A 21,098-nucleotide genomic window follows, 5' to 3' on the forward strand; every position below is an offset into this window, starting at 1 on the left:
GCGGGTGATGGGGTCTTTCTCACCCAAAACAGAGCTGGGCAGTTTCCCATGCTTTAAAGTAGAGATAGCTAACACTTCTAGGTGTTCCTGTTTATTCAATTTTTATACAGTGGTACCTCAGGTTACATATGCTTCAGGTTACATACTCCGCTAACCCACAAATAGTACCTCAGGTTAAGAACTTTGCTTCAGGATAAGAACAGAAATCGTGCTCTGGCAGCGTGGCGGCATTAGGAGGCCTCATTAGCTAAAGTGGTCTTCAGGTTAAGAACAGTTTCAGGTTAAGAACAGACCTCCAGAATGAATTAAGTTCTTAACCCGAGGTATCACTGTACCACCATTCATCAAAAGATCTTAGGGTGGTGTGCAACATCAGAAACGCATTACAAGACATCAATTATAAAAATAATAAAAACATAGTAAAAAGCACACTGACAGACAGCCTAACAGCAAAATAATCACTTCCCATTAGCCCCAGCTGGCATGGCCAGTGGCCAGGAAGGATGGAAATTGTCATCTAACAACATCTGGAGGTGAGACATGGCTTGGAGTTACCAGGGGAGGAGAGAATCTAACATGGATCTCTTTTCTTGTTTCCCATGTTAGATTCCTCCCATCCTTGGTAACTCCAAGCCATGCCTGAATTTCACCAGCAGCAAATGAATGCAAATAGATTTTAAAAAAAAATGCAGCAGAAAAACCAGGAGTACTGTGGAAGCCCTACTTTTGAAACACTTAGGTACACACATCTAAGGCATTTCTTCCCATCCTGAGTGCTGTTGCTTTTCTTCCCCACTCAGTAGCATTGGCATAGCTTCCTTGCCATTTTAAAAAATAAAATAAAATGCATTATGCTACACAATACCATGTCTGTTTTGTCCATAAATGGCAAAGATACTGCCACCTAGTGGCTAACAGATGTACTAAACAAACAAACAAATTAGCAAGGGCTGGATCCTATTCTTCAAACTAACTTAAGTGCCGTTGGCTGTTTGAATGTGTAGCTGTCCTTTTACATCTGCATGGGAGAAATAGTCAAAGCTCCTTTGAACATCACAAGTGCACTGTCTGTTGCAAGCACCATCTGTGAACACTGTGCGGGACTGGGGGATAATGTATTTTGAGAGTTCTACACTGTTTGCTATTCATATGCATGCTTATTCTTACAGTGGCTGCTTCTGAATTGCAGTGTGAGGATCAGGCATGGAAAGGCACATATTTCTGAGACAAGCATATGACGGTCCCTTTTCTTCTGTGTATCTCTCAACACTTTGCCACAACATGTGGCTGCTGGCACCTGCTTCATGTTCCTGAACACTGAGCCACAGGTGACTGAAAAAGTGGAGGTAGGAAAGAGATGTCACCGAGAAGAGGGTGGTGTCTGCTGCAAGAGAGAAGGGGCCTAGGCATCATCATTATTTAGCATTTAATGCCAAATTAGGCTTTTAAGCAGTTTGCAGGTATAAAAACCAATGGCACAAGCATTAAAATATAATCAGCTGTAATTAAAATATGCAATAGAACAATCTCATGAAACCATCAATATAAGAGAATATCCACAATTAAAATATGCAATTAAATAATTCCATTAAAACAACACGAGCAACAGGAAACTCAGGTGGAGCTCCCAAGGGCAGCTGTATCTTTGAAAGCCAATGCAGATTCAGGAGGGAATGCATACTGTAACACCAGAGCCACCACCCCGACTCACCATTAGAGTGGGAATTAAACTTAGTTCTGCAACAAGAAGAAAAATAAAAGCTGGGGAATGAGTGAAAGAATATTGAATGATGAAAAAAAATATTTTTAAAAGCCCAAGAATCACTAAAAGAGTGTTTTGAAATCAATATGTCTCATGATAAGGATATTAGAACAATTTGGGATGCTAGCAAGCCATTTATTCAAGGCTTCTATATCCAACAAAACATAATACAAAAAAGAATCAGAGAATCAAAATTTAAAATTATATTTTGAGGCAGAGTGTTTAATTTGGTTTAAAGACTGGATTACATTAGAAAGAACAGACATTTTGGACCTTGAGAGTTATAGTAATAGATACGGGTAGCACGCCTATCTCGGATACAACAAGGCAAAAGTCCATAGAGGATTCCCTAACTATATCCTTAGAAAAGCTCTATATAAAGTCTGGATTAAATATCAACCACTACTAGAACCACAGATCCCATGGTGGTTGTCCCCATTAGAAGCCCATGCTGTTAAAAAAATAAATATGGAACGTAATTGGGCAACTTACAGACAGATATTGTGGGAAGATCAAGGCCAATTAAGGTTGAAACTGTTTGAGGAAATAAGACAATATGTATCTGATTGGCTTCAATATCATCAGCTTAACAATTACATACTGTATTGCTTAAAAATGATAAGAAATTGTTATCTAAAAGTTATGACTTACTTCTAGAGTGGGACTTGAAAGATGAAGTAGTAAAGGAGGTAATGGTCAAATAGGCACAGGACATTGGCCATACGATTTACCTAGAACAGTGGGAGAGGCTCTGGCGAGTGGATATCAGATTTACAGCCTGCTATACCATTAAAGGGGGAAGCAGGTGGCGCTGTGGGTTAAACCACAGAGCCTAGGACTTGCTGATCAGAAGGTTGGCTGTTCGAATCCCCGTGACGGGGTGAGCTCCCGTTGCTCGGTCCCTGCTCCTGCCAACCTAGCAGTTCGAAAGCACATCAAAGTGCAAGTAGATAAATAGGGATCGCTCCAGCGGGAAGGTAAACGGCATTTCCGTGCGCTGCTCTGGTTCGCCAGAAGTGGCTTAGTCATGCTGGCCACATGACCCTTGGCCAATAAAGCAACCCCAGAGTCGGCCACGACTGGACCTAATGGTCAGGGGTCCCTTTACCTTTATACCATTAAAGAGAACTTTATGAAAATGTTCTTCAGGTGGTATCCAACACCATCAAAACTTGCAAAGATCTATAAATTAAAGTCCAATCTGTGTTAGAAATGTGCTAAAGCAGAAGATACAGTGATTGATGTTTGGTGGAGCTGCGAAAAGATTTTAAAAATTGGGGGGTATTATACATGAAGAGTTGAAAAAGATGCTTAAAATCCCCATAGAAAAGAAAGGAGAGGCGTATTAATTAGGTTCCCCACAGGAAAAGAAAACAATTTTTCCATATGCCATGGCAGCTGCCAGAATAGCCCTTGCTAGTAAATGGAAAGGGGAGATGATTCCCACAAAAGATGATTGGATATGTAAATTAAGCAAATTTATAGAATTAGGAAGTTTAACAGCAGCCATAAGACTTCAGACAAATAAAAAATTAAGATTAGAATGACAATGTTTCGAGGACTATATGGAAAAACACTGCTCCAAAAAGAATATGTTGATATGTAAAGTATAGATGAGAACAATAATTAGAAAGGGTTATAAGAGATGCATTATCCAAATAATGCAATGACAATATTCAAATTTGAACCAAAGGAAGTTGAGTAGTGGTGGAGGGAAGCCACTTGGTGGAATGAAGTCACGGGGGCATGTAGGGTTTGTGTTTGTAGTATAGGAGATATATGTTAGTTTTTTTATTTCCATTTTTATCATTTATTAAGAATAAATTATTATTATTGTTGTTGTTGTTGTTGTTGTTGTTGTTGTTATTATTATTATTATTATTATTATTATTATTATTATTATTATTATTATAAAAGCTTATTTCTGCCCCGGAAGACCTCCATCATTGGGAAACAAGCCAGGCCCTTTAGCTAGTATGGTTAATGATGGGTCATGTGGTCCCCTATCACCTCCATCAATAAGCAACCTAAGCAGGGAAGGGGGAGAAACTGGTTTGGTTCACATCTTGTTGCAAAGCTACCTGATTCACCCTTCCTTCCTCACCAGTGCATGGCAATTCCTGGAAATTTGCACTCAAAAATTCATTACACAGATCTCCAATTAAAATATATGCACAAAAATGCATTCTAGACTACACCCACTCTTCCTCTGAGACAATAGTGTGCTTTCCCTTCATGACTCAATATTAAAGAATAGGTGTTAAAAGTTCCTTCCGCCTCTGAATCATTTTTTTTTTAGGATGGACTGGGGTGGGGTCACATCAAAGCTCTATCATGCTTTAATTGCAGTAAATAGGGGGAATCTGATGGGATTGAAAACAATGTAGGAGGGAGATCTAGACGAGGCAACAGAAGGGAAAATACATTGGAATAGACTGATAATTAGTAGGGATTCTAAGCAGATTAAAGAGTCTAAGTTAAAACTTGCCCATCGGTGCTACATAATTCCAGATCAATTGTCTGGAATGAATGCTGAATTATATCTAAGGTGCTCAAGTGGCTGTACAGATCCTGCCACCAGGGCGGCCCCCAAACATTTTGGCACCTGAGGGGAACCACAGAATGATGTCTCCCCACCTCCTTCCATGGAGGAATAAAGATCTACTTTGGAAAGAAGGGAGAGAATCAAATCAACCTTACCCAACAGTGGAAGGGAAATCAAGACCTGTTCTGAATCACACTGGCCAAGTGCAGGACCCAGGAGACCCCAGAGGGCATCTCCTGCCCATTTCCTCCCTGGGGTGGCAGGAGAACCACTGTGCTTCCTATTTGTCAATAGGCCACTTTAGAGGGTATTGGGGGAGGGAGTTCCCATGGAGGTGGCATAAAGAGCCCCCAAGGAATGTGTTGCAGCTGTTGCTCCTACTGGGGCAGCAGCAGTGGGTGACACATTCACTGGAGGCTGGATCTGCTGCCCCTGTGGATCCTACCACCTGAGGTCACCTCGCCTTGTCTCATGGGTGGGCTGGCCCTACCTGACACATCCTATCATAGGTGGTGGACCTGCACACATGTGTGCAAATTTTGGAACCTTGGTTTTTTTAAAAATGAAATACAGAAAACTGTAAAACCACCAGTGGACAGCTCCCCACACTTCCTTTTGTTAAACCTTAATCAAAATGCAGATATCCTACTCAATGAAATGAACTTAAGAGGACATCTCTTAATGGTTTTACATATCACTTGGAATAACTTACAAGGAGCAACCTTAAAACATTGGCATCAAAAATCTTGGTATATAGCTGTTATGGAGGCGGGGGATATTGCACAAACCTAGAATTATACAAAAAAAAAACCCTGTTAAATTCATATGGGTTTGGTTAAATTTCATAGCATATCTACAGGACAAGAATAATGAAATAGGTTCCCACCCCAATATACAGCAATTTGGAATACTTACATTGTTTTTACAATTAAATGATGGTTTGTATTGCATTATACTTAAGTTGCCTTTCTAGAAGTTCACAATTTGGTATTTTAAATAATCTTTCAATGATTTTAATACTTTTGATATTTTTCTCACGATAGTACCTGCTAATTGTCATACAATCTAATACAATCAACTGCAAAAATGCATTTTCCATTGTACATGATGATCTTATATTGTACCAGGTCTATAGATTTGGAATTATATAGGGATTGGGGTGTGGGATTTTTGTTGTTGTTGTTGCTGTTCTTTTAAATAAAAGTTTGATAAAAATCTGATTGCAGTTGTTGTTCTACAAAAAATATTATCTCATTCTTAAAATCATTATAAATTGTTTTACAAAGCATACAGTAGGGGAGAGTGTGCTTTAAAATGTATATGTTAGTGAACATAACATACAAAAGTTTATAATGTTAGGGCAAATTGCTTGTAAAGAAAGTGTTAGAAAGAACTGCATACAGTACTGGTAATTTGTGCATTAGGAGAAATGCACATTAAAACACTGACAATTTTCTGTGAGGAGAGGACTTGTTTTCTTTAAAAAAAACAACAACTAACAAGCTGATGGGGAAATAAGGCAACCTTAGCTCTCTTTTTTAAGAGAGAGGGAGGGAGAGAGAGAGAGATCATGCCCGGAGAAGTGATGTTTATTTTCACATTCAGGCTTTATTTTATGTGGGGAAGAATGTTTCTTGAGAGTTTAAAAACTTTTTTTAAAGTTTAGAAGGAAAATTCAGCTCAACCTTAACTCTAATTTAAACTGAATATGCATGAGAGAGATGCATAAAAGAAAAAGAGCGGCGGGGGGGGGGGTGTCCTTCCAACCTGCAGATATAAGAGTTCTGAACCACCATCAGTCAGGTAGCTACTTTTAAAAAATCTACCAGGTATTCTGTGCTGTGCATATGTTTATGCAGAACTATCATTTGCATGCCTCCAAAAACCCTATCCCTAAGGTTGATGTTTTAAGCGCAGATATTTCTCAAAGTGTAATTTATTTTTTGGTTCATTTGCTTCTCTTGGCTCCTGCCTCAGGAATACCCATGAACACTTCTGAATCAGCCATGCTTACAAATTAAGCAAGAGACAAGAAATTATTTCTTAAAAATAATGTGTGTTTTTTTCAATTAAGTATACCCTGTGAGAGCAAGCACAAATGTGTTTCTCTTTTGTCTCTCTCCAACAGCGCCACTGGTCCGAATGTTTAGCTAAGTTCAGAATTATATCTATTCCCCACTGGATGGGAGAACGTGATTTGCTAGGTAGCTTTGGTGCAGGTGATTTGGAGGGGCAATGATAAACCTATATATTAAGCCGCAATACACATCCCTTAGAGCTAAATTTTGGCAAAAACCTCCTTATTGTTAGAATTCAGTATTTACAGCCCTTCACTTCCAAATGATGCCTACAGCTATGATTGACAGCAGATACTCTCATACTCCCTTGGTGTTCCACTTTTGTATTTCCAGGGGCCCAGAAACCGAGGATCTGCCTCACTATTTGTTCTTTTGTTCACTTTACTCTGAACCAAGAACTAAATTTCTGGGATCTATTCTGCCTCATCTATATTCCAATACCATTCCAGAAACAGCTTTCTACCTTCTGTCGAACACAAATTGTAGGGCAACCCAGAAGGTCTCTCTCTTTGCCCTAGGAGCAAAGAAAATCCAGGCAAGAGTTATTAATGAGATTGCAGTCAACTGCTTTGGGGATGCTCTTATTTAACCATTATATCTTTTAATAACTAATGTTTCTTATCTGTATTCAATTTCACCCTTTTAATAATACAAGTTACATGTGATTTATGTAGTATTTTTAAGATGTAGGTTTTATATATGATTCTAGGTAGCAATGTGATCTTATGCAGTATTTTATACTGTCGGTTCCTGTATTGCACCTATTTATCTGACATGTGAATGGCCCATGGCCCAAGCATTAATAAACTATTACTGCATTGTCTGAATTCAAGAGCTGGAATCATTAAATTTTAAACAATGCCTTAAAAAAACCATAATGGGGTGATCTACCCCACACAGACACAGCTACATGCACAGGAAGAAGGAATCTTAAAACCCATTGGGGTGTCCCCCCCCCCTTTGTCTGTACACATGGGCATATGAGCTGTTTAATATTTTGCTTCTCCCTGACTTCATGGGATCATAGGATTCTGACAGGGGTGCCAACTTGAATAAAATATGGGGGGGGGGCAGAGTGGTGGTAAATTCCACTCCATATAATTGATCACATGATGAAGTGCATGTACACCATTTGAATGGCAATGCCAATCAACTGCAGGGGGGCTGAAATATTTTGTTGGGGGCCCCAAAGACCCCTCTGCCACTAGGAGTTGGCTCCTGTGGATTCTATGCATCTTCATCTCCACAGAAGGTGAAGGAGGTTTGCCAACAGAGACATCCTTGTTGTCAACTGAGAAAACAGAAAGGAGAGGTTCCATGGGAATACTGGAAGAGGTTTTGAGTCCTCCTGTTTATAAGAACATCAATGAATGGACTGGATCAGGCCAATGAGATGTCTGTCCTAAATCCTTTTCTCATAGTGATCAACCAGATGTCCAGCTGCTTGGATCAAGCTTACCAATATACCAAAGACATCTGGTCAGCCTCTGTGAAAACAAGATGCTGGCATAGATGGGCCATTGGCTTGATCTAGCAGGATGTTCTTATGTTATTAACAGGAAGTTAAGAACCTGCGTCCACAGCATGGTTCATGCTAGTGATTCCCAACAGTTAGTACTCAGAGGCAAACTACCAGTGAATTGAGAATCTAGTCATCCTTGTTAGTAACTGCCAACAACCATTCCCTCAACTAGCTCCCATAATAGGCAAAATGAGGGTATATGCCAGGCCCAGGGCTGGCAAACAGACCTATGGAAAGGAAAACTTAAAGAAGAATGGGGGGGGCAAAGCAGGGAAGGGGAGAATAAAGAAATTGCATCCTTCCTTCCCTTCTTCTGTGCCAGCATGAGCCCAGTAGAGCTTAGGATTTTTGGCAGTTCCTGTAGCTTCCATCCACCCTTTCCCGTCGCTTTTTGGATTGCTCTGTAATTTAGCAAAATGATGCTTGATATTACTGGCTTAGAATTCACCAAGTCTTAAGCGCTGCTCTTAAAAGTCCCCCACCCCTGTTCAAGAGCAACATTTAGTCCTTTTTAAAATACCAAAAACAGTTTGCATTGCAGAATTCTGAAAGTGTTCAAATTTCGAAATTTGGGGCCAGTACACATACATGTGCCATAGAAACTGTAAGTACTAGAAAGACTATCATATATTGCACCGTATCACTTCATATAAACCTTTCAATGTTTCTAAAATGAAACTTTAATGTTCTGTTCCATTTTATCTTTTTTTGAAAAAAACATGCTAAATATCAGTCTGTTTTTCTTTTAAAAATATATACATATCATCTTTAAAATCTAAATATCAAATATTTAAGTGTGCTTATACTGTATGAATAAATACATCAAAATTCATTCCCTTTACAGCAGCAATAATAATAATAATAATAATAATAATAATAATAATAATTTATTTGTACCCCGCCCATCTGGCTGGGTTTCCCCAGCCACTCTGGGCGGCTTCCAACAAAGATGAAAAATACACTAAAATGTCACATATTAAAAACTTCCCTGAACAGGGCTGCCTTCAGATGTCTTCTGAATGTCAGGTAGTTGTTTATTGCTTTGACATCTGATGGGAGGACGTTCCACAGGGCGGGTGCCACTACCGAGAAGGCCCTCTGCCTGGTTCCCTGTAACTTGGCCTCTTGCAGTGAGGGAACTACCAGAAGGCCCTCGGAGCTGGACCTCAGTGTCCAGGCAGAATGATGGGGGAGGAGATGCTCCTTCAGATATACTGGACCGAGGCCCTTTAGGGCTTTAAATGTCAGCACCAACACTTTGAATTGTGCTCAGAAACGTACTGCAAGCAGTCTGATGTTTAAACTGGCCACATTCACACTATGCATTTAAACCACCATGATACGACTTTAACAATCATGGCTTTTCCTAAAGAATTATGGGAACTGTAGTTTGTTAAGATTCCTGAGAGTTGCAAAGGTACACTTATTCCCTTCAAAGCACTAACAATCAGTTCCTCTTCCCAGGGAACTCTGAGATTTGAAGATCTGTGAGGGGAATGTTGGTCTCCTAATAACTCTCAGCACCCCTTACAAACTACAGTTCCCACAGTTCTTTAGGGGAAGCCATGGCAATCAAAGTGGTGTCACAGTGTTTTAAATCCATGGTGCAGATGTGGCCTCTTACACCTAGTTCTTTATTTAAAGAGGTGGGGGAATACAGAACTGGTCTTACATGTGCACAAGTCAGGCTTCCCAGATTTGGACCAGAAAGTAATGGGAAATTCCCTTTCTTTCTTTCTTTCTTTCTTTCTTTCTTTCTTTGCTTCAGGTACCTTCCATTCTCCTGCGTGTCCACTGCATGAGCCAGCCAGTCTTGTGTAAGAAACTGTTGTTGGGTTCTGCCCTATTAAAACAAAAACAAAAGCAAGCATTATAGAGCATTGTCAATACAGTGACATTTCCTCAAACCCACATGAAAGGATTTTCTGTCTTTCCTCCTTTTGGTGGGAAGACATTTTACAGGAAATAAAATAAGGAAAGAGAGGAGTAAGCACAATGAGCAGGTTTTCAGAACAAAACTAGGATGAGGAGGGAGAAAGGAGTGTGATGTCTTGTGTCATCTATAAACAACAATTAGAAGACATCACTGTCAGACCTCAGTAGACTCCCAAGGCAAAGGCAGCACTGGAAGGTAATCGGCTGCCTGCTTTGACCTACTAAAGAAGAACAGAAATGATAGAAAGAGATCCTCTATTTTCCCCATCTCTCTCTGAAAAATATGAGGCCTCCTTCTCTACATTTTCTTATGAAGAAAAACTCCTTTCTGATATGAACACTGGGAGTAAATACTGTCACTGCAGGACCACTGCGCATAAACCTTTTCAGATGCCAATGAAGGTGATGTGGAGAAGAAAAAGGCATTTCCCCAACACATACAAACAATGTAGAATTGATTCACAAAGTTCACTGCCACAGCAGCCAGTGTTTAAAGTGTTGGACTACGAGGACGTGGGAGCTCAGGGTTCAAATTCCCACTCAGTTTGCATACATGAAACTCACTAAAGGTGTATTCAGATATGAGGATTATCATCTTAGCTTTCCTGAATGCAGGGATAGTGCTTCTGTCTTGAATTCTAACCTCTGTTGTGTTGATGGAACTGTGGCTATTTGATAGATATGTAGTGAAGCTGCCAGGCTAGCCTCCCTGGGGAGGGCATTCCACAAATGAGGAGCAGGAAAACAGGTAACCAGTCACTTTCTCTGCCATTGCTTTACCTCTCTGCTCCTTTCCTCCTCTGCTGCCAGTCAGTGGAGACAATGCTACAGATGTGGCAAGTTTAGCTTTAAATGTGAAATTTTACCAGATTTCTCCCATATTTCTACTTCAAACCATCCAAATATTTCTACTAAGCCCATTGAAAAAGCATGAAGACAATAACTCTTCTCTGTCATTCTCGCCAAGCGGTCAGTGTTCAGAAGTATACGGTCTCTGAATATAGATGGCTGTAACCAAAAGAGTTTTACACTGAGTAGACCCACTGAAATGAAAAGACCTGATAGCCAGATACATTAATGTCACTGGTTCTACTATGAACATTATTCAGCTTTGAAAGCTAAGCTGCAAAGCTGACCACTAGGCTGTTATTCCTTAACACTGGTTTAAATGTGTTTTACTGTGTTTTGACAATTGCTTTTAACATGCTTGTTTTTATTACTATGTATTTTATAATCATGTTTTCAAACATCGTAAGCCCAGGTTGGCCAAACAACAGGATAGAAATGTTGGCATCCACCTGCCTTGAGAGAGACAATGGAGTACGCCTCTGAGGGTGAAGCCAAACTGCTGTGTAAGCAGGCTTGGGGCACAAGCCTGGACAGTCTGTATGGAGTTCCTGGGCTGTTTGGATGACAAGACAGCCCTCTTGGCCTTGCTGACAGGGTCCAAAGGAAAGCAGAGCAAGATGTCTGGCACCAGACTGGCTGAAGGAGTTGCCAGAAGGAGGCATAACAAGGCGCCATTAGGTAGGCACCCTGGATTTCTGTAAGGTTTACTTCTAAGACTTTTATACTCCAGAAGATATCCCACATGGCAGTGGAGATTCAGGATCAGAGTTTTCCTTCAACTAGATGGGCTAACTTCCCAGGTGGACGAGCCCCATCTGCCCCTTATAAATGTGTCATCATCATCATTATAAATCAATAAAATTAGTAATAAGACAGCCCCTGCACTCAGGCATAACACACAAGGAACAAAAGTTTGGTAGAAAGGAGGAAAAAGAGGAAGCTTTGGCACCACTTCTTAAAGTCACCACTCTCATAATGACACTTATGATGAAATTTAGAATTATAGTATCATAGAGGGTCATCTAGTCCACGAGGGTCATCTAGTCTCATGCTCTACCAACTGAGCTCTGTATGGAAGTGCTTCCAGTAGCCTGCTGGAATGGTTGCCACTATGTGAAAGTTGAGGGAAGGCCAGAGACAGCTGGTCTCCCAGCAGAGCTGGTGAAACAGCCCTGCCTCACTTCTCTCCCTCTGCTCCACAGCTTTAATGGAACGGGAGAGTTAGCAGCAGTCAGTCTCTCAGCACTGGGGGTGAATAACCCCGTTTCTTCACTTCTTTCAGTTGCCATCATTACCCTCATTTTAGAACAGTGTTAATTGGCTGATGCTGCATAGAAACAGGCAAACTGGATTTGATTCACACTAAGGATGCATTGAAGGGTGGGGAGAGAAAAGCTGGGCGTTGCTGCAGGCAGCGGGATCACAGAATCGCAGAATAGTAGAGTTGGAAGGGACCATGAAGATCCTCTAGTCCAATCCCCCTGCAACACAGGAATCTTTGGCCTAACATGAGGCTCGAACTCACAACCCAGAGGTTAAGAGTCTCATCCTCTGCCACTGACTAAGCTATTTAGCCCAGTGATGGGAGTCACTTCTTGGGGGAGACATCAAAGGACATTGTCCTTTGTTCCTTCTAGCCATTGAGGGCCAGGGACTGCACTCTTGTGCATGGGGCTGATAGATGGAGAAAGGACCCAAGTGAGAGGCGGAGAAGTGAAGATCCAGGTGGGGAAAAGAAAGCTCTCAGGTGAGAACTGGATGGGCCTGTCATTGGCTGGTACTGAGAGCTGGCTTTGGACAGAAAGAAGGTTCTATATTTCTGCACTGTTTTTCTGTATTCTAAGACACCCTGAAACTGATTTTCCCCTCCCTTTATTTTTTCTGCTCTTGTTAGAGAATCTGCATATTATTATGTACTTCAACTTATTATGATTGTTTTGATTTTTATGTTGTATAGTTATTATGATATGCAGTGGACATTTGTGTTCTATGTTGTAAACTGCCCTGTGGTCATTTGAAGAAAGATGATACAGACATTTAATAAATAAAACAAACTTCTAGGCATGGGTAAACCTAGCCAGTCAAGAATGGCATGATTAATAGGCTAGACAATCAGACTGGATGATGCCACCACACTATGCAGCCAGTCAGATTTAGGAACATGAGAATATTGCTGAGGGCATTCAAAGCAAATTCAAAGCTAAGTCAATTATCCCTGACTAGGGAGATTCTTTTGACCCCTCTTGGAAAGGTCATTGGTGGGGTAGAGGAGTTTCTCCAGTCTGCTGGAAACAGATTTTAAAAATATCACCCCTAAGGATGCATTAGCAAAATTCACTTGGAGAGCAAAACTGCACTTAAAAAGAAAGGAGTATAAAATATGTTGCCAAATATAAGAGATTTTAGAGGACCTAACTGTAACTGATAGAGAATGTAAAATTGACAAAATTAGGGCAACTTGAAAAAAATAAAATAAAAAACCTCCCAAACCCAGAAGCAAGAGAGGAAAAGATTAAAGCAGAGCAATGTACAAACAGCCCTGGCAGTAATCTTACTTTTTTTCTGTGAAAATTATCCCTGCAACATTAATTCCCCTTAAAGGAAGCAACAAGTCTCAGGCTCACAGTATATTTTCCAAGCAGATTATCATAGCAAACATGTCAGTTGACAAGTCTGGTTGAAAACAGCAGGTTTAATGAAGCACATGAATCTGGCTTACGTTACTAAGAGTGCTTTAGTTTAGAACAGCACATTGGAAGGTGTCTCATACTAGCAACATAGGAAGAGGCCTTATACTGAGACAAACCTGTTGGTTTGTCTAGCGCACCATTGTCAACACAGGCCGGCAGCAGTGGCAGACTTTGGGCTCTCAAATTTCAGCAGTGTGATGCTAATATTTGGGAGAGGTGACACCTCTAGTGCTCCATTCTACATCATTTTTGCTGCTCCTAAAATGCCTCTGCTGGGAATGGTTCTCCAGGGTTTCAGGAAGGTCTCCCAGCCCTACGTGGAGATGTTGGGAATTGAACCTGGAACCTTGTGCATGCAAGGCAAATGGTCTGACACTGAGCAACAGTCTTTCCCCTTTTTTCTGCTACCAGATCTGTTAGTGCAGAGGTCAGAAACCTCAGGTGCAATGGGCAAATGTGGCCTCTGTCCCACCCTCCAGTTTGCACCCTCTCCTCAGGACTCTCCTTTTTCCCCTCCCACACCTCACTATTCTTGCTTTGCACTCCCTTTGCATGCTTTTGCCTGCCTGGAATATGTCCTTACACTCTGGTTGTTATAGTTTTTTTAGTTTTTTTTTTTTTTGAGAACACAGCACCAGTTCTATGCTAAAACTGTTTCTTTCTAAAACATGCCCTTTGAAATGCAAGTTTCTCCCCTATACCCCTTATCTTTAGCTTGCAGAAAAGGCTATAAAGGTCCCCAATTCAGAAGTCGCCCCAAGGGCAAGGGTGCCATCTCCCTTGCTCTCTGAAGGCTTATTTGCAGTCCTCAGCCAGAATGAATGTACGCTGCTGTCTGGGTGAGAGCCAGAGTAGGAGTGTCTGCAGAGGTGGAATGGGAGCCCTGAATGTCTGAAAATTGATCTTGGGGTCCAAACTATTGAGAATAGATGGATTTGGAGTGTATGGGTGTTTTGTATACTATTTTTTCCCCTTCTGTTATAAGCATTGTTCTCTATCTTGTTCAGTTTTAAGCTGTCAAATAAGGTCTGTTAAATGATCTCATTTCTATTTATTTCATACCCAGACCCTGGGATCAGCATCTGAGGCCCTTCTTCATGTGCCTCCTCCACAAGAGGTCCCAAGGGCAGCAGCATCAGGAGAACAGGACTTTTCTGCAGTGGCTCCCTTTTTGTGGAATGCTCTCCCCAAGCAGGCTCACCTGGCACCTTCATTACATATCTAAGGTGTCATGAATGATTTAGTTGAGATTCCTGCATTGCAGGGGGTTGGGTTAAATAACCCTTGGGGTGACTTCCAACTCTACAGTTCTATGATTCACTTTGCCTATGGCCCCACCCACCACTAGCATGTGACACACAGACCACACCAGAAAGGAATCAGGTCCTGAGGACAAAACAAAATTTCTCTACCCAGGTGTATGGGTTGCACCTTTCTGATCGTGGTTGTTAGCACATGCTGAAATCATCACTGGATTCCACCACAGAGGTTTTCTCTCTCCCACCTCCGTGACACATTTGCTGCTCGAAGCAAAGCTAAACCACACACAGTTCTTTGGCATGTACAGAGTTCTGGCTGAATTAGGGCACTCTGCAACAATCGGTCTATCTTGATAGGTTGTGTCTCCTTCCACTGGACTTGAGATGGGGGAGAAATTCAATCCATTTAATAATATATAATAATTATTTTTTATTTGTATCCCGCCCTCCCCAGCTGAGGCCTGGCTCAGAGTGGCTAACATCATAAAAACAACACAATATACATAAAAACAGACATCAATTAATTAAAATACATCTTAATTTAAAAGTGAACCTATCTCACATCATCCAACGTAATATGAGAACCAAAATTCTCACCTGAAATTCACACTTCTCCAAATTCTGCAATGCAGTTTTCCATTCAAGCAATGCATTACAAAAATGCATAAGCTAGGGTAAAGCGTGCATACGAATGCAATTAATGGTGAAGGTAACATACAAAAATGCATTATATTAGGGAAAAGAATATAATCATTTGTGTACATTATGAGAGAATGTGGTGAATTTTCATGAGAAAATTAATTCACAAGCTGATGTTGAAATGTGTTGAGCTAAACCTATGACTAGAAAAAAAAAAGAAACTGAGAGAAACTTAAATTTTCAGCTTCACTCATCGCTAGTGGCTAGTTTAGACAACTTTGACAAGAATGACTAACCCATGACTCAGAGGTATCTTGGGTCTGAATAGGGAAGCTCCACTTAACTAATAACTATTAATAGACCTAGCCTCTGTTAATTTGCCCATCCCTACTGGCACCTGACCTTCAGATTCCAGATGTCAGCCTTTTTGTCCACCTCTGCCTGGAGATCCTGGACCCTGAATCAGAGACTTTCAGCTTGCAAAAAACCAACAACCCTGAGCTTTTCCACTGAGCTACAGCCAGATATCTGAGGCCCAACCAATCTTATTTGCAACACTGCCCAATCACAGGAGAGGGTGCTAATCATCTCTTGAAATGATACTACAGATGTAAAAAAAATAAGCATTCCAATCAGCCCAGGGGGCAAGGGGTGGTAGGAAGGAAGGAAGTAAGGTGGAGGTAGCAGGGTAGATGTTAATAATCAGGGAGCCCTGTAGGTTTCCGGTTAAGAGGCTTACATAGCCAAATGAGGAGAGAAGGGAATGCAGCTTGTCAGGTTCAGGACTTTGGTCCTCACTCCTTCCTTAATTGTATGAAGAAGGAGTGCAAAGGAGGAGGAGGCAACTGAGAGGAGGAGGAGAAGTAGCAGGATTAAGGGGCTTTGGAGACTGACAGCAAGGGCCCCACATGCCAGATAGTGCCAACACCTAATGCTGGTTTTGCAGTGTCTGGTTTCAAGCAGCCACATTGGCTCTTGTGCACATTCTGTGTAGCTTTTTAAAAAAGAAAAATGAAATTGATGCAATACTGGAACAACCCAGGTAGGGTAGATTGAGTCCTTCTAGGCCTAAGAAATCCTGAGGTTATGTTTACAGGAAGCGGGAAATGCCCATAAATGGCAGTTTCTGTTTGTCAAATTGTATCCGACTTCAAAGGAAACAACTTGTTGTGAATAATGGATGCTATACAAGGAACCAGCCTCAGCCTTCGGAGACTGCAGTGAGAAATGTGCTCTTGGCTGACGCGTGCCTCCCTGATGCAGGCGGTAGGTTACTCGCAGTAGCTTGGAGAGGTCTCCTGGATAAACTGGAGGAAGCTAGCTGGAAGTAATCTGGAACCATGCGGAGACGCAGATTTGACGGCATTTCTTCTGCTTTATTTGGCACAGTGCTCGGTTGCAGTGGCTCTGCCTTCCGTTTATTTACAGCTTCATGCTGCTTCCCCTCACATCGGTTCTTCAAAACGGTTGCCTGTGCAAAGACAGATTCTGTGCTGGCTTTCTCTCTCTCTCCCTCCCTCCTTCATTCTACAACTCCGACAGGCAGTTGACTTGACATATCCAACGAAGGGCTGGGAGGCGGGGCGACCATTCCCTCGCTGCCTTAAGAAAGGACATGCCCAGTCATCTGAAGAATCATGACAAGACTTTTCTGTACAGGCATTTTGAGTTTTGTAATATCAGATGCTGCTTGTGGAGGAGAGCAGTTGTTACTGCTCCGTCTGGCAGGAAGAAGATGTTACAGACTTGTTAACTATAAATTATTTTGTCATGGATGTTCCAGGATTCAGCTAGGCTCAGGGCAGCATATATGCTTTGCTTCACAACAAACCAGATGTAGTGACGGCTACCAACATGGACAGCTTTAAAAGAGCATTGCAGAAATGCACGGAGGTTAAAGGTTGTTAAGGGATAACTGCCATGATAGCTATGTCGTGTCTCCACTGAAAGAAGCACGATGCCTCGGCATAACATTTCCCGGGTATCACAAGTGAGGAGAGTGCTGTTTCATTCAGGTTCCACTTGTGGGCTTCCCATAGGCATATGTTTGGCCACTGTAAGAACAGGAGTCTGAATGAGATGCAGAGCTCTTCCTAAATTCATGTATTGACCAATCCGACTGTTAGAACATAAGAGTGGTCTGCTGGATCAGGCCAATGGCCCTATGTTCTCACAGTGGCCACCTTGATTCTTGTAGGAAACCCTCAAGCAGAGCCAAACCTGAGAGCACTCACCTCCTGTGCTTTCCAGTAAGTGGTATTCAGAAGCATTTATGCCTCTGAGTTGGAGCATAGTTAGCATAACTAGTAGCCGTTGATCACTTTGTCCTGCTTGAATTTGCCCAACCCTCTAAGTCATTCAAGTTGGTGGCTATCACTGCAAGTTCCATAGCTATTTTGATTCAACAACAATGCCCAGAGTTCAGGAAATTGGAGATGTTCCTATAGTATAATCTTTCATAGCCCATCATCTCCACCTGATGGTTGAGGATATGCACACACCCACCAGCAACAGGAGGGCTACAGTGGTAATAGCACCACTCTTTTTTGCCTTGGTCAGACAACACCTGGAGCACTGTCTCTGGTTCTGGTCACCAGAATTTAAGGACATTGACAAGCTAGAATGTGGGCAGAGGAGGGCAACCAGGATAATCAAAGATCTGGAAACTAAGCCTGATGAGGAGTGGTTGATGGAACTGGTTATTTTTAACCTGGAAAATAGGAGACTGAGAAGAAATATGATAGCCATCTTCAAATATATGAAGGGCTGCCACATGGAAGACAGAACAAGTTTGTTTTCTCCTGCTTTGGAGCGTAGGTCTCAAATTAATGGTTTCAAGTTACAAGAAAGAAGATTCCGACAAAACATCAGGAAACACTTTCTGACAGTAAGAGCTGTTTGACCATGGAACCATCTCCCTTGGAAGGTTGCAGTCTCTCAATGGAGGTTTATAAGCAGAGGTTGGACAGCCAGCTGTCATGGATGCTTTAGTTGAGATTCCTGAATCCCAGAGGGTTGGACTAAATGACCCTCAGGGTCCCTTCAAACTCTATGATTCTGTGGTATCCTCTCTGTCCCATAATAGAAAAAATTGGTTACCATGAACCATTGGCTGCATTCACATTCCATTTCCCTCTTTTTTCCTGCATTTTATTTGAGTTTCCATAAAAGCCACTTCTGAAAAAACTAATGGAATATCATGCATGCTTAGTGCTCATTTCACTGTTGATGCTAGAAAAAAAATCATTTTCAGCCTTCTTTACTCAGAAAATAACAGGAGTAAAGTGATGAAATGTGGGGCAGTATATTAGCATATGGTTCTTTCCTCTTGTTTTAATCATGGGAGAACAGAAGCAGACATGTATGGAATGGGTGGGGGAATAGTGACATTGCCCAAAGGACTTTGTTGTGTTGCACAACACCCACTGATGTGAATGAAATTTAGCACAACATGCCAGTATATTGGCTTTAAAAGCCGCAGTTCTGTAACACAACAGGTACCACACTGTGAAAGGAACATTGGAAAATGGGACAAAAGCGCTTGCATTATAATCAGGAAAATTAATGCAATATGTCTGAATGCACCCATTGGTTGACCATAGATATGAAGCAAACATACACAAGCCTGTCTGATCCTTAAGAAGCCCTGTTTGTGACCTGCAAGTAAGGGTCATGAGCCTGGTGCAGGGCTGGCAGAAAACATTTCAGCACCTAAGGCAAACCACAAAGTGGCACCTCCCTGCCAGGGAATAAGAGGTGAGTGAAGCTCTACATAAGGGCAGGGCAGATCTACTATGAAATAATAAAACTTGAGCTTCAGGGGCTCCGGAAGCAATTTTAGTCATGCCCACACTGCTTAACATTTTGCCATTTAGGAGGCCCCATTTGAGTTGTACAACTCAATTTTTTTTATTTTTTTTTTGGTATATATTTCAACAGTGCCAAAGTCTGAGAGTCAATAGAACAGATGCTGTAAAGCTTGTTGTAAAAAACCCACTAAAGAGGAGAAAAGTGGTTGCCCAGATCTTGTTGCTTTGTTGCTGGTTGTGAAGGGGCCCTCATAACCATTCAAGTTTCAGGGCTCCCAAAATGTAGCCCCACCACTGCATCAGGAAGAAGTGGGGGAGGGAAATCAAATCAACCATATTCAATGGTTGAACTGGAACTCAAAGGCCATGGCAGCGGGGGAGGGGGGAGGGAAGCTACTCTGAATCATGCCAGGCAGGTGTAGACTCCAGGAGACCCCAGAGGGCAGTGCCCACTATTTCCTCCCATGGAGTGGGAAGAGAAGAGCAGCACCCCCAATTTGCCGAGAGGCTGCTGTAGAGGCAGCCTTTGAGGGTGCGTCATCCTGCCTCTACACAGGGGGGGAAGTTGCTGAAAGGCTAGATCTCAGCAGGAAGTGATCTGACCATGACAAGGGACTGATGTCAATATCCCCCACCTTCTGCCTGCCCAGCTGAGAAAACACATCCAGAGTGTAATCTGTCACATGCGTTAGGCTGATGATGTTGGGACAGCCCCATGGTTATGATGGCAGCCATAAAGTCCTGAACCACCCCAGAGCTAACCACTTTGGGCCTCCAGCATGGATGCTAAGTCCCCCAACACCAGCAGTCTGGGAGTCCTCAACACTGCCTCCAAGATCAACTCTGACAGCTCTGTCAGGGAGACCGCTGGGCAGTGGGGTGGGTGGTGAACCAGCAGAATCCCTAATCTGCCCCGATTGCCTAGTACCAAGAACACACACTCTAAATCCCATCCCAAACTGGACACACAGAGAGAATCTCTATAGAACACAGAAACTCTGCCTACCTTCCCCTCAAGTCTGCCTTGATGCTACCCTGAGTACTTAGAATATCCAAAGGCGCACATTTAAAAGAAAGGAACTACATATGTGCATGTGCAGTGAGGTGTTATGTCATTTCTACCAATGTTTACAGGGTGTGGAGGTGACGCTGATGCACTACTTCATAAACATGCCCATGTATTGGGACAATGCACTGTAGGCAACTTCCTTACATGAAGGTATGCTCAATTTCAAAGGCTCTGCACAAAACTGTTCTGTCAAAAACCTCAACCCTGTGTATTTCAAACCCTATGAGTATACATAGCCCTAATCCACAAAACTATAACCTACCATAAGTTTGCTAAACTTTAGGGTGCCCGGAGATGCTTTGTTGTTGTTGTTTTGCTACAATGGACTAAAGCCCCCCCCCCTGGAAATTCAAAAGAAGAGTTTATTAACAGCTGTCAAAAGTGATACTTGATCAGTAGCAGTATATCTATGAGTATTGGATGCTGGAAACTGACAACTAGCCTAGGTGGGTTAGTTTCATATTGTGAGGCTTGTAGGCTTCCCTGAAGTCAGTATATTGTGGAAGTGATGTGAGCTCATACTGAAAAGTTAGGTTTGCACAATTAAAGTGGATTGAAGTGACCAGTTGCACATTCAGAACAAATCCACAGCAATGCACCTTTTGTAGCTAGGAATGCAACAGGGAAATGCAGTGAGCAAATGTGGAATGGAAGTATGATGAACTAGAAGATATATAGACGCAACACAGGCAAATCAGAGTATGCATGCTCAGTGTCACAGCAAACATAAGAAGATCAGGCTGGGTCAGCCTAATAGCACTTCTAGTCTACCCTCCTTTCTTTACAGATCCCAACCAGATGCCGGTGGGAAACCTGAGTACAAGAGCACTCCCCTCTTCCTGGTTTCCAGCAATTTGTATAACATTCCTGCAAATGCTCAGTAAAGCATGGGCATAGCCTAACCCCATTTGAGCTTTTGCGCAAGGAAATCAGGATGAATG

At 42.0% G+C, this 21,098-nt stretch overlaps 2 long non-coding RNA genes across 3 annotated transcripts in view; both read right to left on the reverse strand.

Annotated features, from left to right (window-relative positions):
* Window positions 1-21,098, reverse strand: part of LOC310837041 — a 429,589-nt gene that overhangs the window by 174,580 nt on the left and 233,911 nt on the right. The window lies entirely within an intron of this gene.
* The window catches only part of LOC310837037, a 123,392-nt gene that overhangs the window by 101,067 nt on the left and 1,227 nt on the right, over window positions 1-21,098 (reverse strand). Inside the window, exons 2-3 of one of the 2 annotated variants that reach the window (XR_014560361.1) lie at window positions 9,580-9,750; window positions 8,073-8,308 (exon numbers count right to left, since the gene is read on the reverse strand). This is a non-coding gene — a long non-coding RNA (uncharacterized lncRNA). Of the gene's footprint in view, window positions 1-8,072; window positions 8,309-9,579; window positions 9,751-21,098 lie in introns of those variants that run through there. The other variant, XR_014560360.1, reaches the window with a different exon arrangement.

The sequence above is a fragment of the Podarcis gaigeae genome (assembly GCF_964106915.1).
Source record: "Podarcis gaigeae genome assembly, chromosome: Z".
Lineage (NCBI taxonomy): Eukaryota > Metazoa > Chordata > Lepidosauria > Squamata > Lacertidae > Podarcis > Podarcis gaigeae.